This window comes from Ahaetulla prasina, chromosome 1 (genome assembly GCF_028640845.1).
Source record: "Ahaetulla prasina isolate Xishuangbanna chromosome 1, ASM2864084v1, whole genome shotgun sequence".
Lineage (NCBI taxonomy): Eukaryota > Metazoa > Chordata > Lepidosauria > Squamata > Colubridae > Ahaetulla > Ahaetulla prasina.
Genome location: NC_080539.1, coordinates 210,531,929 through 210,548,319, shown reverse-complemented (window position 1 = coordinate 210,548,319; position 16,391 = coordinate 210,531,929).

Genomic DNA, 16,391 nt, shown 5'->3' with positions numbered 1-16,391 from the left:
ATGTGTAATATTAGATAGATTGTATTCTTGTTATGTTTGCCCTCTATAATACCTAATAAGAAAAGTTCCAGTTTAACTTCTATTTTTAATGTTAAAATCTCTTCCAGCCAACACCTTATTTGATGCCAAAAAATTTTGGCCTTTGGCCATTCCTACCACATATGGTAGAAGGTTCCTGGGACTACCTCACATTTCCAACACGTTGAAGAGTATTTTTTACTTATTCTTGTTAATCTTGTAGGTGGGAAATGCCACCTGTAAAGCATCTTATATAAATTTTCTTTGTATGATGTTGCTAAAGTAATTTTTATGTTTTTTATCGTTTTTTCCCATAAGTTCTGCCAATTCTCCAAATCAATACTATAGCCAAAATATTTGCTCCAAATTATCATGGTGTCCTTTACTTGCTCTTCTAACATTTCCTGTTCTAATAAATATTAATATAGCTTCCTTATGGCCTTCTCCCCCATACTTAGTAAAATTTTATCCAGTTCTGTTAATTCTGTTTTTATACTCCATTCCTTCTTGTCCTTCATATATTTAGATTGTATCTGGAGATATGCCCACCATTCAAGTTCAATAGAGATCTGTTACTCACTTGCAGAATTATCTGCAGCATGCCTTGGGCTTCCTCGAAATTAGGCAAAATGTACCTACCACTTGTATTTATCAAGAACTTCTCTGAAACACATGGAAGATCCTAACATATCATAAAAACAAAAAGCCTGAAAAATTGGCAAGGGGTGCATCAATACAATTTTTGTGAATATAATGTCTCAATCAAATTCTGTATGCACCTGAGACATTTTGTTTATTTATTTATTTGCATCCCACCTTTATTATTTTTACAAATAGCTTGAGGTGGTGAACATATTCAACCAACTTCTCCTATTTTCCTCACAACCTTGTGAAGTGAGCTGGGCTGAGAGAAAGAGTGACTGGATAAAGCAATGGTCACCAACTGGTGGTCTCTAGACCACTGGTGGTCCATGAGAAAATTTTGGGGGTCCACAGAAAAATTATTTGCATTTTTTATATTGCACTCAAACTACAGCCCCTCAGCCGGATACATGCAATGAACAGTTGTGTTGCTGCAGAGAGTTTCCTCCTTTGCGGTCTTTTTGTGCAGGTTGGAGGGGGACAGAAATTCCAACTCAGGGTCTGCTTCAGCCTCCTGGTGCAGGACTTTGGATGAAGGCTGGAGGGAAGTGCCACTGCTGGCAAAGAGCCGGAGGGCCTTGTTCCAGTGGGACTGCATCATGGCCTGGAACTGGCTGACCATCTCAGCCCACTGAGCTTCTAGGCGCCAGTACCTGGCCTTGCACTCCCACAGGTCTTCCCTCTGCTTGGAAAGCCTATGCTCCTTTAGTCCTCAGTGAGGTGCTTCTGCTGAGCCTCCTTCTCAGTCGGATCCAATTTGAACTGAGCCAGCTATTTTGCTAACTCTTTCTCATGGTGGCTACTTAGCTCCAACAACTGCTTTCTGTTGGGGCCCTAAGAAGCCTGGGCAGGCAGGCAAGGAGGGGTTGGGAGGGGAGGGGTGAGTAGAAGCCGGTGACCCCTCAACATGAGTGACATCGAGTTGACCATGACCACCCAGTCACACGACCATCTAGCCATGCTCCCCCAGCTGGTCATTAGGCAAATCATATTAGTGGTCCATGGGATTTAAAATTATGAATTTAGTGGTCCCTGAGGTCTGAAAAGTTTGTGACCCCTGGGCTAAAGGACACCCAGTTGGCTTTCCTGGCTAAGGCAGGACTAGAACTCATGGTCTCCCACTTTCTAGCTTGGTACCCTAACTGGCTCTCATTTCAATTAGTCATTGATATTAACAGACTGAATGATTATTCACTTATACAGCAAATTCTTGATCACTTAGATAAAAAACATTGAACTTAAAGAAAAGAATGGGCTGCTTGGATTATCTCTCAAATAAATGGGAAAAAAAATAAATGAAAGCAAAAAAAAAAAACAGCCAAAAAATGTGAAAAATGAAGTTAACAAATGAAGAATTAAACAAATGATTTTTAACAATAAAAAACCCCGAGAAAAATGAGAAAATGAAATCATATTTCTTCTTAAACAGCCTTGAATAGGGGAAGTAGGGAGCAAAATAAATACTAGTTTTTCAATGTTTCGTGCCTTTTTGTGTGTGCCTACCTATACACAAAATATCCGTTGGTGTCTGAAATGAAATAAGCTTATCCACATTTATAACTAGATATGCCATCTGATTTTAAAATTGCTACCAGCCTCATTGCTCTGGTCTTTCAAATGTAAAATCTATATGTAGAAGATTTTTTTAAAAAAAAACTTGAGTCAGGGAGGTCATAGTGACAATATCTTGGTTAAAGCTTTTTTAAAAATGAGAAATTTAGACAGATCCGTGTCTAGGATGACAATGATTTTATTATTTCCCAGTTAAAGCTGAGACAGGCTACCAACCCAAATGGCACTAACCCAGTTAATTAAATCAACAGTAGCAATGAATCAATGTTCTTTCTAAAGAGGAGAATGAAGAGAAGAAACAATAATTCTAATAGGCCAAAAGGGTTGCATGTATTGATTTTCCTTTCCTATCTCGCTGAGAAAGCACCCCAAGCTTGTTGGCTTTGGATTTTGCTGCGTTGCATATTGTAGTACTGTTTATTTCACACAGTTAAAATCAAATTACTCTTCAAACCCAGCAGTGTAACAACCAATCTTGTTCCGTAAAATAAAAATCTGGTACCAAGTATCCCAAGTAGATACATACCCTACACGCAAAGCAAACCTTTCAAAAATTTCCGTTCATCTCTAGCTTGCATACACATACCTATGAATACAGATGCAATACAGTGGCATTTTAGATCACTACAAAACAGCAGCCGTCTCAATAAAATTGATTAGTCATGAATGTAACTTTATGTGTCTATGTAGAAGAATCCAGTGGAGAAAACATGTGGCGACAGTGAGTAAAAACTGAGCTTAGCTTGGGAAAACAGGAAAGCATAGAATCATAGAATTGGAAGGGACCTTGGAGGTCTTCTAGTCCAACTCCCTGCCCAAAGCAGGAGTTCTTGTAACAGAGTTGTCAAATTCGTGGCCCGCGGGCCAGATGTGGGATGTGCTGGCCACATCCATGCCTGGTTTAGCGAAGGGGGAAAAATGATGCCGTGACGATGTGAGTTTGACACCCCTGTCTTATAGGACCCCAGACTAATCTTTTCTTGAAAACCTCCAGCAATGGAGCACCCACAACTCCAGGAGGCAAGCTGTTTCCTTGATTAATCATCGTACTGTCAGGAAACGTCTCCTTCATCTTACTGTAGTGGTGAAATCCTACTGGTTTACACCTGTTCGGGCAAACTGGTAGTAAAAAAAAAAAAAAGCTACCGGTTGGTCCAAACTGGTATTTTTTTAATTTATTTTTTATTTTTTATTTTTATTTACACTTATATCCCGCCCTTCTCCGAAGACTCAGGGCGGCTTACAGTGTATAAGGCAATAGTCTCATTCTATTTGCATATTTACAAAGTCAACTTATTGCCCCCCCCCAACAATCTGGGTCCTCATTTTACCTACCTTATAAAGGATGGAAGGCTGAGTCAACCTTGGACCGGGCTTGAACCTGCAGTAATTGCAGGCTGCTGTGTTCTAATAACAGGCTTCTTACCAGCCTGAGCTACCACGGCCCATATTTCCGACGATCAGCTGTGCCACACAATTTATATTTGCTAGAAAGCGGGAAATCCTGCTTTCTAGCGAATCTATATAGTGTGGCACAGCTGTTCCTCCCTTGCCGTTCTACTTACCTTGTTAAGTGTCCTTTTTCTGCACGAAGCATGCATTTGGTGTGCATTGTGCATGCGCACGCATGCAGCGTTTGTTTGGTGCACACTATGCATGTGCATGCAGCGTGTGTTTGGCCCTCATCGTACATGCATGGGCAGCGAACCAGTGGCAAAAATGGAGGATTTCAGCACTGTCTTACTGTCAGGAAATGTTCCAGTTTGAAACTCCCTCTGACACTTCCACCCATTGCTTCTTGTTCTGTCCTCAGGTGCTATGGAGAATAAATCAATATCTCTTCCCTCTGACAATCCTTCAAGTATTGGAAGACTGCTATCATGTCTCCCCTAAGCCTTCTCTTTATTAGGCTAAACATATCCAGTTCTCTTAGCTGTTCATCATATGATTGGGTTTTCAGCTGCATCAACAAAGGAATAGCCTCAAGATCACCGGAAGTGATTTATACTACGTTGGTGAGATCACTCTGGCAACAGCCAGTTCTGGTCAACCACAATACAAAAAAGATGCTGAGGCCCTAGAAAGAGTGCAGGGAAGAGCAATAATGACAATGAGCATAATCTGTACAGAATGACTACGGCGATATGTGACACCTGAACTAAAAAGGAAAGAAAAGAACTCAAAACATAAGACTCTGTAGATTTTTAAACAAGAACCCTACTTTTCTAATCAGTACTGTAATTTCATAGTCAAGTCTAGAAATTACTAGAATGGTTTGCACTTCTACTGAAATTAACACAAGTCAGAGATTGGGTTCATATCTCTATTATTAAATTTTAAATTATCAAATTGATTTTATGGGTTTTAAATTTTTTGTAAATTTTAGAGGGTAATATTTTATCTATAAGTAGCCATATCAAATAGGTTTTTTAAGGGTTGTTTTTAGTTTTGTATTGTTGTTTTCTTTCTGTATTTTATTCTTGGCTGTACACCGCCCTGAGTCCTTCGGGAGAAGGGCGGTCTATAAATAAAAATATTCTATTCTATTCTATTAAAAGGTCAAAGATCTTCATCTGCCAATTATAAGCACTCCAGGCTGGAATGGGCTTTGGTAGGTAGTCCTTACAACTGCCATCCAGATTACTACAATACATGAGTATACTACTGTAGGAAATGACCAGGCTGAACCCAAGGGTGGAGTCAAATATGTCATTAGTCATGAGTCTCTTTGCGTGCACAAGAAATCTGAGTCCAGCCCACCTTGAATTCCTTCTATTCTTAACTCCAGCCTTGATCCTTAGTACTTCAGATTCTTGTAGAGAGCTTAATTTTACACTAAATCTTTATATACATTTGAATTGCCTGGCTCTTCTGATTTCCATGGGGCTTGACATCTACTACCGTTGTGGGAAATGAATGGAGATTGTAAGTGATGAAGAATGTGACACTTAGAAACTCAGTTGAGGTTTATACAGCTTACAAAATACGTCACACTGGTTTCAGAACAACTGCTCTGGGTGCTAGCATGCTCAAGACACCAGTAATACCATTTAAAGTCATCCATGGTTTGCTAGAGCAGGGGTCTCAAACCTTGGTCCCTTTAAGACTTGTGGACTTCAACTCCCAGAGTTCCTCAGCCAGCTTTGCTTAAACCTTGAACATTTTGAAGAGGTGCAAGACAGAACTCAGCTCTGGTCTCTTGAGTTATAGAATGTTTTCTTCTAGAAGTTAAATTGTGATTTTAAATTTCATTTTAATTTGAAACTCATTTAAAGCCAGTTAAAACCTGGCAGGTAGATCCCAAACAAAATCAGATCTGTTAAAAGTTTTTTTTTTAAAAAAAACACTCAAAGAGGGCAGTCTTTTATTATACTACTACAAAATTTTTTATTGTGGGTGTGTTCATGAGAACCTTGAAAGTATTTTCCAGGAGATTCCACCCTATGTTAAGAACTGGGTTTTAATGACAAGAATTTGGTGATTATAAGATGAGCAATTTGCCATTTTGTTCATGCTATCCATGGTGGGGTTGTTGTTTTTTTAGTAGAGATAATTACAGTGGACAACATTTTTATAGTTTATGGTGACTGTGCAGATTTATTCTATTGAACATTTATTGATTCTACCCTATTGCTCCTTGGTCCAAGTCAGAAATACTGAAATAAATATATAGAGAGATTGCTAAATGAAACTAAGATTACTGCTAATTTAATGAGATATTAACAGAGAAACAGGAGCCAGAAAGCTTTGCCTAAGCTAATATTTGTCTAATGTAGACCCTTCAAATAGTCGTTTTGCACTGTTCAAAGGAAACAAGAACATGTTCCCTCTGGCTGCATTACATTTCCACAAGGACCATAGCAACAAGGAAAACACTGCCTGGTATTTATAAAAAGGCTACAAACACAGCAGATGTCATAGAAAAAAAAAGAAATTCTATGCAGGCTCTTGATGGGGAGGTTTAGATTACATGGTTGTATCTGTGCTCACATTCGGCTTTAGGGTGAAGTGTTTTGTCATATGACTGATCAGCAGGGAAAATTAAGCAGCCCATTCCTCCTCCTTTAGGAAGCAGGAGAGAAATTGATCTCGTTCACATCTGAATTGACGCACATTTGGATATTTGTGTGTCTACAAATTTTATAATGCAGTTCATCTAGCATCATCACTGCACACAAATTGCACATTAAACGATCATAAAAAAGGCACTGCCTGCTAAAAATAAGTAGCCAAGATGGACAAAAATATGTGCATCCATTAGTCAATATTGCATCCCCAAAAGCAAAGAATCTTTTTACTTTTTCTTTGAAGTAAGTGCCACTGAAGACAATGGGACCAACCTCCAGGTAAATATGTAGTCCTTGACCTATGACGACAATTTGGACCAGAATTTCCTTCACTAAGCGATACGATCGTAAAGTGCAACCACATTGCTTAATGATAGCAATCCCTGCAGTCCCAATTAATTGAATCCCACAGTTGCTAGGCGAAGGCAAGTTCCTGCTAGCCTTCCCACAATAAATTCAGTGGAAAAGCTGGTAGCAAGTTGCAAGTCCCAGGCCCGCAGTAGGTAAGTGACTGCTGCTGGGTGGGGGGGAGGGAGCAAGGGGATGTGCAGGAGTGAGGAGGAGGAGGATCGTAAAGGTGCACAAAAGGCATGGTGTGGTGAATGGGGGGGGGGGGATTCTGAGAGGTGTGGCACGGATTGGGGAGGGTGCGAGAGGGTAAGCTGTTGTGGCCTGCTGGCAGCAGAGTTGGACAGTAAGGAGGTCGAGGAGGAACTTGGGCCAGTCCTGGGGGCTGGGGAAAGCTCGGACGATGGGTCTGCACTGGAGGCAGAGAGGGAGCTAGACAGCAGCGAGGCAGAAGAACAGCTGGAGCCTGTTGCCAGTGTGTGCATGCACAGAGCTGCCAAAAGACAAGAACAACTCAGAAAGCAGGGTCGACTTGGGAGTAAAGCCCCTCCCATAGGAAACAAAAGAGGAGTGAATGGGGAAGGGGCTTTTCCAGGAAACAATTTGTTCATTTGGTCGTTTCAAGAGTGGAAAGTTCTGTTCATGACACTAAGAGACTCTGTGCCAGGTTTTGCCTTACTCTGTGTTTGGAAACAAGTTACGTGGCAGCTAGCCAAGCAAGATAAGGTGTGTTGATAAATATTCCTTTGAAAAACTGTTTGGACAAGCCTTGCTGACTGTGAATGAAAATAATTATTGCAAAGAGATGATCAAACTAGCTTCTGCAATCAACTATCATTTGGTTTTCTTGTCACTTTTTGTTGGAAAAAGGAGGAAATGCCAGGATATTTACCAAACAGGCTGAATAATCAATGATCATTATGGCTTCCCCAAACTGATCTCACTGTTTTATCTCCTTATACTTCCTTATTGCATTTATTTTCAATTCTGGAGATAAACAGAAAGTTCTACATTGCCTGCATGTGTGTGTGTGCGCGCGCACACACACACACACAAATCCATCACCATGCCTCCATCTTCTTTTCACTCAAACCATGCATTTCATTAAAATTTGTTACATATGGCTTGCAATTTACAAAAAAATACTCCCTCCCAAAAAAATAGGTTTTTTTCCCCCAAGACTGCTGCATCAAAGGTGGTGTTAAAAAAAAACACTGTAGAGAAAATGTAAACACTGTAAGTATTCTAGGTGAGCAGTTTCTTGTCTATAATGGGAAACCTGCACAATCTCTTCCAAGTAGCCTTCACTGGTAAAGATAAAGGAGTCCCTTTCACTCCGCTAGGCTTTGCTGACTCTAAGAGACAGTGCTCATCTCCATTTCAAGGTCATTGAGCCAGCCGGAGAGGCTGATAAGGCACGTATTTATTGGCCAGCAAGCAGGCAACTGGGTGGCTGGCTGGCTGTCAATTTTCTGCACCCGGATATTGGCCCAAAAGAGCAAGCATTTGGTAGTTTCCCGCAAGTTCTATAAAGTCACAAACTACAAACGTGCCTCTGGTCATGCCCTAGTGCCATGATGGTAAACCTATGGCATGTGTGCCGGAAGTGGCATGCAGAGCCATCTCTCCAGGTATGCCAGCCATCACTCATTGCTCTTCCGGGTTCTGGTGCGCATATGGGTGCTGGCCAGCTGGTCTTCACGGGAGCAGGAGCACCGGAAACTGGAAGAGCAGCTCCCTGGCATGCATACTCACGCCGGGAAACTGAGCTTCTGGTTTCCAGCATGTGTATGCACGCCGGCCAGCTGGTCTTCACGCACACATGCATGCCAGAAACTGGAAGACCAGGGGACCAGTGCACATGCGCATGCCAGAATCTGTAAGCTCAGCTTCCCAGCGCACACAAGCACACTGGGGAGCTGCTCTTCCAGTTTTCGGTGCTCCCCTGCACGCATGCGCACGCTCCCATTTCAGCACTCAGTGCTGAAAAGGTTCACCGCCCTGGTGTTTGAATACATCTGAAAACAGAACAGCTTGGCTCAATTTGGGGTACGTTTTACATGGGCTCCAGAAGGGTTAATGATAAAATTGACTATCTAGAAGTGCCGATTGACTTGGATCCAAATCTATTTTAATAGATGGAAACCCACAATGAAATCTTCATCGACAAGAATACAGCTTGCTATCTAAATGGCTTCCCAGTGAATTTTGGATCACCAAATATCACAATCATCTACATTAGGAATAGCAGCCTTCTCCAATCATTTGGATGGCTATTCTCAGAATTTAAATTAAACTTTGCTTTATCTAATTTGATAAAAAACATAATAAATTGGCAGCCTTTGGCTAGGAGGGTATTCCGGCAATTGCAGTCTACCACATTTACAGGATGCTGGATTGAGAACGGCTGCTCTATCGTACATCAGCTGCATTTATACTTGGATCTACAGCTTGCAATTTAATGTATACAAAATTGAAAATATTCCCAGTGGATGACTTATATGGTACAATTCTATTTTTGATATTTTTTTTCTTTATTCTATCTATGCTAGATTTCTAAGCCACCTGTTTATCTACTTCAGAGTATTTTCTTCATTCTAATTAAATTCCAAAATCGTTCTTGATGCATTGCTGTATGAATTATTCTTCAGAAGGCTACTGAGATCCCAAGATAAAATTCTTTACCTCTGGTTTTGAAAAAGTACTTTGAAGTAATATAGCATTACCTAATTGTACACCTATGTATATAGGAATATGTTTTTATCGGACTCAGTAATAATTGCCTGTAAGTTGAGGTATTGTAGGGAGCTACAGTCCAGTTTGATTAATACTAATGGTAAGTTCCAGTAAACACAGCAAAACCTAATTAATTTCCATAGGAATAGTTACAGACCAGCCAGAGATTATATTCACTGAATGTTCAAGAAAAAAATGTTTGTTGCTGAGACATCTCATTTGACCAGAAGGCTATAATCTAATATCCAATTATCTTGGCCCAAGTCTCATGAAATTCAATAGGACTTGCTTTTAAGTAAATAGGGCTACAACTGTACAATAGAAATAGTTTTATCTAAGATAGCTTCACAGAATCAATAAAACCTACAGTATGGGTTGTGTTTTGTTTCATTAGTAATTTTAAATTCCTGAATATTATGTCTTTCTAATGTCTATAGCAGGGATGAAATGTAAAATTTGTTACTACCGGTTCTGTGGGCGTGGCTTGGTGGGAGGGTGGTATTGTGACTGGGTGGGCGTGGCCAACCTTTTTTTTTTTAACATTTAAAAGCATTTTTTCTACAACCTCTTTGGCCGAAGAGGTTGTAAAAAAATGCTTTTAAAAGCCTGTGATGATCAGGCAACTCAACTGGGATCGCCAGAGGAAAAAGAGCTTTTAAAGGGTTCTGAGGATCCCAGCTGAAGTTGCCTGATCGCCAGAACCTTTTAAAAGCTTTTTTTTTACAACCTCTTCAGCCGAAGAGCTTTAGAAAACATGCTTTTAAAAGGTTCTGGCGATCAGGCAACTCAGCTGGGATCGCCAGAGGAGCCTTTTAAAAGCTTTTTTTTTACAACCTCTTTACATACTATGTAACCTCTTACATACTATGTAAAATAAGTTCATTCTTTGTTCAGTATAGTTTGTCTTTACCTTGAGTTAACTTTTGGAGCTGACCCTTGGCAATCTAGTGATCTCCAGATGCTTCAATTCCCATCAGACCAGACAATGGATCCAGAATTCTGGAAGAAATGCAAAACCTTTGGAGGCCACCAGATTACTTAGCTCTCTTCTAGCATAACCACTAAAAAAATGACAAAAAGTAAAATTTCTTGCAAGTTGAACTCACCTTCTGAGTTCATGATTTTATGAACAATCATTTGCAAAGAGCATTACCTAAATGTTGAGCTTCATTAACAAAGGAATATGAAAAACTAGCAGTGAGCAGAACAAAATCTGGAGCTCTTTATATGTGAAGAAGAAGAAAGATAGCTGGCTGTAACCTGAATGCAACTATTTCTTATAGCTGTCACACCTAGCTCTCAGTCTAGATGTAAGTTTTCTCCTACATAAATATAACCAGTACAAAGTATATATGTGTAACTAAAGACTAAATCAGAAATTTAGAACGGCATAAAGCAAGAGATTTAGTAAGCTGTCACTTTTAAGTGTAACAATTTTGGCAAGCAAGGAATTGGCTGTAAGGATTTAATATCTTAAAGCCTTGGAAGAATTCTATTGAGAAAGCAAACTTGGCAACTTGATCTTTTGTAAATTAATATAATTCCAAAATTAATTTCAATATAGCCACAGCATAAATCATATTCATGTGATAAAGTGGCATCTGATGTTCAGTGTGTGCTTAAAAAAGGTGAAAAATCATTGAAAATAAACATATCTCCTCTGAAATAATGGGGCCTCTGGTGGCTCAGACTGCTAAGACAGTCTGTTATTAACACAGCTGCTTGCAATTACTGCAAGTTCAAGTCCCACCAGGCCCAAGGTTGACTCAGCCTTCCATCCTTTATAAGGTAGGTAAAATGAGGACCCAGATTGTTGGGGGCAAAAAGTTGACTTTGTATATAATATACAAATGGATGAAGACTATTGCTAACATAGTGTAAGCCGCCCTGAGTCTTCGGAGAAGGGCGGGATATAAATGCAAATTAAAAATAAAAATAAAAAAAATAAAAATCACCAAACAATAGAACTTACTCAGAAGCAAGAGTCAAATGGCGTCTGGCTGCCTTGCATTCAGAAACCTGGAAGTAAACCTAAATGTTCTCCCTGATACCAATAAATAAAAATAAGTAACAGATTTTCAGTATCTAGTTCATCTATATTTACTTATTTTTATTATAGTAAATTTATTTGCCACCCATCTCAACTACAAAGTGACTCTGGGTGGCTTACAATATTAAACAAAATAAAACAATGCAAGCATATGTATAAAATGAGAATAAAACACTATAAAAATACAAATCTATTGAACTTTTTAAAGAAATATTCCATCATTTCCCTAAAATTTTAATACAGAACTAACCGTTACAATTAAGTCTTGACGATTCTTGATGAATCATCAAGAATTGTATTTTATATTAATACAATTAAGTCTTGATGCTACTGCACGACGACATAGAAAATCGCTATCTTTCAATCCAGCATCTTTTGAGAAAGTCTGAAAATGTACACAAATCTTTTTCCTTAATTTACAGAGCTGGAATTGGATCAGGCCTTGCTTTCTTTCAAGGAACTTTAAGGTACGAAGATGGCCCAGCAAAAGCACCATAGTAGTATACACAGAATTTAACACTGATGACATAAAAAATTTTGCCAGGAAAATAAATAACTTTCAGGCAATTATGTTATCACAACATAAATTTTCTGACTGCAATGTTGAAAAGAGAGAAAGTGTGTGTGTGTATGTGTGTGTGTGTGTGTGTGTGTGTGTGTGTGCAGGCATCTTTGTCATTATGCTTTGGTGGTTGTGTTTATTTACCAGTCATGTTTATAGTCTGACTATGGCAGCTCATATATATATAAGAGTTATCCTTTCTTACTGAGGGCCAGATTCACAAATGAGCCTTAATCACACAAAAATCAGGAATGTGGTGGCATCTTTGCACGCTGACAAATTTTACTAAAAGGTGCGTAAGCTTTCATGAGCTACAACTTATCTTGTCAAATGCATGACATAGCTAAGCTCAAGTGAGACAGTTGAGGGGAAGGCAGGGTAGTTACACAGATTGCAGTTTTAATGTGAGATAGATGACAAGTATCTAATACAGCTGATTAACAGCTGTAATGTGTTATAAATGTCTTAGTGTAGCCTTCTGAGAAAGCCCGAAACATTTTGATGTACTATATGGCAGCAGTTTCTCACCCAATTTTGCTGGTAAAATTTTGTTACTCCAAAGCAGCACTTTGGAGATCTGTAATGGAATATCCTCAAAACTTAAAATGCTTTGATATTACTCTGTCCTTGTCTTAAGTGTTGATATTGAACTTGTGACCATTAATTGTCTTGCACAAAGTTTGGCTTGTTTGTCCTGCATAAAATCCAGAGGGACTGTACTGGCAGATGATGGAATGTATGTATCACATTAGGGGGAAACCATGCAAAAGGGCCTCTAGTCTTATGTATTTATGGACATGTCACCCATAATTCACCCACTGAGAAAGTGCGATGGTTTTGTAGGGTTGTTAAAGCATTTGAGTGGCTTGAGCTATGGAAGGTAATTCTGCTATTCTGTTTTCATGTTCTATCTTTTACTAAATGGGAGTTTCATCTGTCTCTATTGATTCATCTATCCATGTCATTGGGTGAGAAGTTCAGTCTCCTGAATGCCTGCTTTAATTCCATCGGTTGAGCAACTCTGGTAAGTGGGTCAAAACAAATATAGCTATAGTACAGCAGAGTTCCTCAATCTTTCTGGGTTTGCGGACTGGCTGGGGAGAGGGGATGGTTCTGTGCTAACACCATGCAAGCGCATGAGCATGCAGCTCCAGTGGTGCTATTCAGCTGGTTCTATCTGGTTCGGGCGAACTGGTAGCGGTGGCGGCGGGAGGCTCCGCCCACCTACCCAGACAGCATCATGTCCCATTTTTGACACTCTGCGCATGCACAGAAGGTCCTGTGCATGCACGAAGAGGGCACATGCACTCCCATTTGCGAACCAGTAGCAAATGGTAAGTGAATACCACCCCTGCACAGCTCCATTTGCAGAAGCAGCAGGCGCACACGTCAGCCACTCGTGCAGATGGAGTACACATACACACACTTCCTCGCTGCACATGCAAATGGGAATGCATGCACGCGCTGACCTACTACTTCCATGGCCCAGTTCCGAAGGGCTCAAGGCCTGGTAATGGGCCATGGCCCGGGAGTTGGGGACCCCTGTAGTAGAGAGCCTGACTATAGATGATCGATTTGGTGGCATGTTCTAGATGGACGCTGAAAGCATGTTCATAATTCAGTGATTTATAATATAGAATCATAGAAAGTAAGAATTGGAAGTAACTAATCCACTGATAACAAACCCTTTGGGCTCGACGTCTCAAAAATTCGGAAAATGCCTAACTTCACTCTGCTGCCATGTCACTTCATCCCCCCCCCCCCCGAATAAAAGAGAAATAATTATCTATCTCTGCCCCAGTTCTCTCCCTAGGCCACCCAGAACAGTGGCACTCAGTGGCAGTGCTAAGGCTGGGCCCTAGTACCACCACCCACGTCACTCAAAAAGGCCACCTTGTACCCCATGACATGTGAGTCTTGGAGAACAGTCTGACTGCCCCTGCAGTCCAGTGCTCCCCAAGATCTCAAGGGGTTCTCCTTCTGTTGACAGACTGCTGCGGCCTATCTGAGGTTGCTCCAGGTCACACGAGGCCTTCATTCTTTAAATGCTTTTGATGGGGCTCTTCAGCAGCCTCTGCAGCTTCCAAAAGCCATGTGAAACCATAACCCATTCTTGTGTGATTATCAGAGACTCTGAAGGCCATATGACTTCTGGAGACCACGATAGAGCACACACCATTCTTGCACAGCTCCTACAGCCTCTGCAAATTGTGCAAAAATGGGGCCTGCTTTCAAGAATAGTTGTTAGGTATTACTGAACGCTGACATGTCACTTCAAACATTGCAGCATAGATTTGCTGTCACTGATCTAGTCTAATCACTTGTCCAGTGCAGAAATCCATTACTGCAGATAGTCCTCGACTTATGACTGCAATTGAGCCCAGAATTGCAGTCATAAATCATGCTGGTCATCAAGTAGGCCATCACATGACAGACCTGATTGTACATTTTTGTTTCCTTACGTGAACCTATTGTTCACAACGGGTGCTTTTTGCTGGAAACCAAAAGTAAAGATGGGGAAAAAATGTCATAAATTGTGGTCCATCATCCACAGGACACTGCAAACAGCCATAAATGCAGAGCAGTTGCAATCATGTGACGGGGGGGGGGGGCAGCCTTTGGAATTTCGAATCTGGTCATAGGTACCATTTTTTAATACAATTTTTCAGCAGAATTGTGAGTATATCTCATCTATGTGCATCACAACAATGAGGGAGAACACCTGAGGTTGGAACTTTTGACCACACAACCTCTGGATACAATATTCAGAGGAACAGCTTTTGAAACTATGCAATATTATGTTTTTTCTTGCATTGTGAAGTCTTGGAGTGGGAGAATGCATAGTTCTATCCAGTGTTTTTATTTTTGAAATCTTCCAAACTAGTCAAGCAAAGCAAACTCGGCCCAACTAAAAAAAAAAAAAAAGTTGTTCCCAGATTTTTTCCCCCCAGTTCAAATACTTGTTTTATTATATTTCTTCACAGCTTCCTTGCACTTCCACAGAACAGAGCAAAGGTAAACAATCTAGTTAGTACTTCAGCCAAGAGCATTAATGAGCTGTTCTATTAAAATGTACGTGTTATGTCTCCTCATAAAGATTTGTTTTTTTGAAATTACAACAGATGTTAATGTTAACTCCAGACCTGACATCTAAAGGAAATCTGATCTCTCCATATGCTATTTTAATTGGATTTATGGATAAAAGGCAAAGATTCTATCTGATCTCTTTTACACATAAGACGATATGATCGATGTGAAATGAGAAAGAGTTTAAGAAGCTTTTATCTGGGGATTTTAAGATGACAAACCCCCATTCTCACATTCCTTTGAAAGCTCTGCCAATTTTTTGGTGGTGGGAGACTGGGCAATGTATTTTCATAACAAGAGAGAAATCAAGGGGCAGAGCTAAAGGAATAGCAAAGTACTGTGAACAACATTAGGACTCATAAAAAATCAAAGATATCCTTTCCTATTAATTTAGAGCTCGTCTGTAGAAGTTAGACCACAAGTTAGGGAATTATGCTTCATATTAACTCTTCATCACAGTTAATACTGGCACCAACTCCAAAGTGGTACTCCTGTTTCTTTTGTTACTTCTAGACTCTATTTTACCCCCAACATGGAATTCAGCAAAAATTACATAATTATTATGGTTGGTCACATAGTCAGTCAGATGTTGAGACTGGAGCTGGCATTTTTACCCATTTCTCGAGTCCTTCCTAAGGATCTGGGATAGGGAGATGTTGTATGATAGTACTAAAGGTGTCATCGCCGGATGTGAGCTGTTCCAAGTAAAGCTGCCCTTTGTAATTGACAGGTGGTGATTTTGTCCGTGCCAGTGGTGTACAAGTGGTTCTCCAGATGTTTTTTTTTTATTATTATTCTTAATTAGTATTATTGCTAGGGGCCCAAAATAGGCAGGGGTAAGGATAATAAAAAAAAATGGATAGATAAAAGGTTGAGATTCTGGAAAGAGTGCAAAGAAGAGCAACAAAAAGATTAGGGGGCTGGAGGCTAAAACATACGAAGAACACGTACAGCAATTGGGTATGTCTAGTGAGTCTAATGAAAGGGACCAGGAGCGACATGATAGCACTGTTCTAATATTTGAGGTGCTCCTACAAGAGGGTCAAACTATTTCACAAAGTACAGAAGACAAAACAAGAAACTAATCAAGGAGAGAAGCAATCTTGAACTTAAGGAGAAATTTCCTAATGGTGAGAGCAATCAACCAATGGAATAGTTTGCCTTCAGAAGATGTGGAGGCTTTCAAAAAGAGACTGAACAGCCATTTGTCTGAAATGGCATAACATCTTCTGCCTGAGCAGGGGATTGAACTAGAAGATCTCCAAGAGAGTACCATCTGCTGATGAAAGGGGAACTATGCAAACTTGGA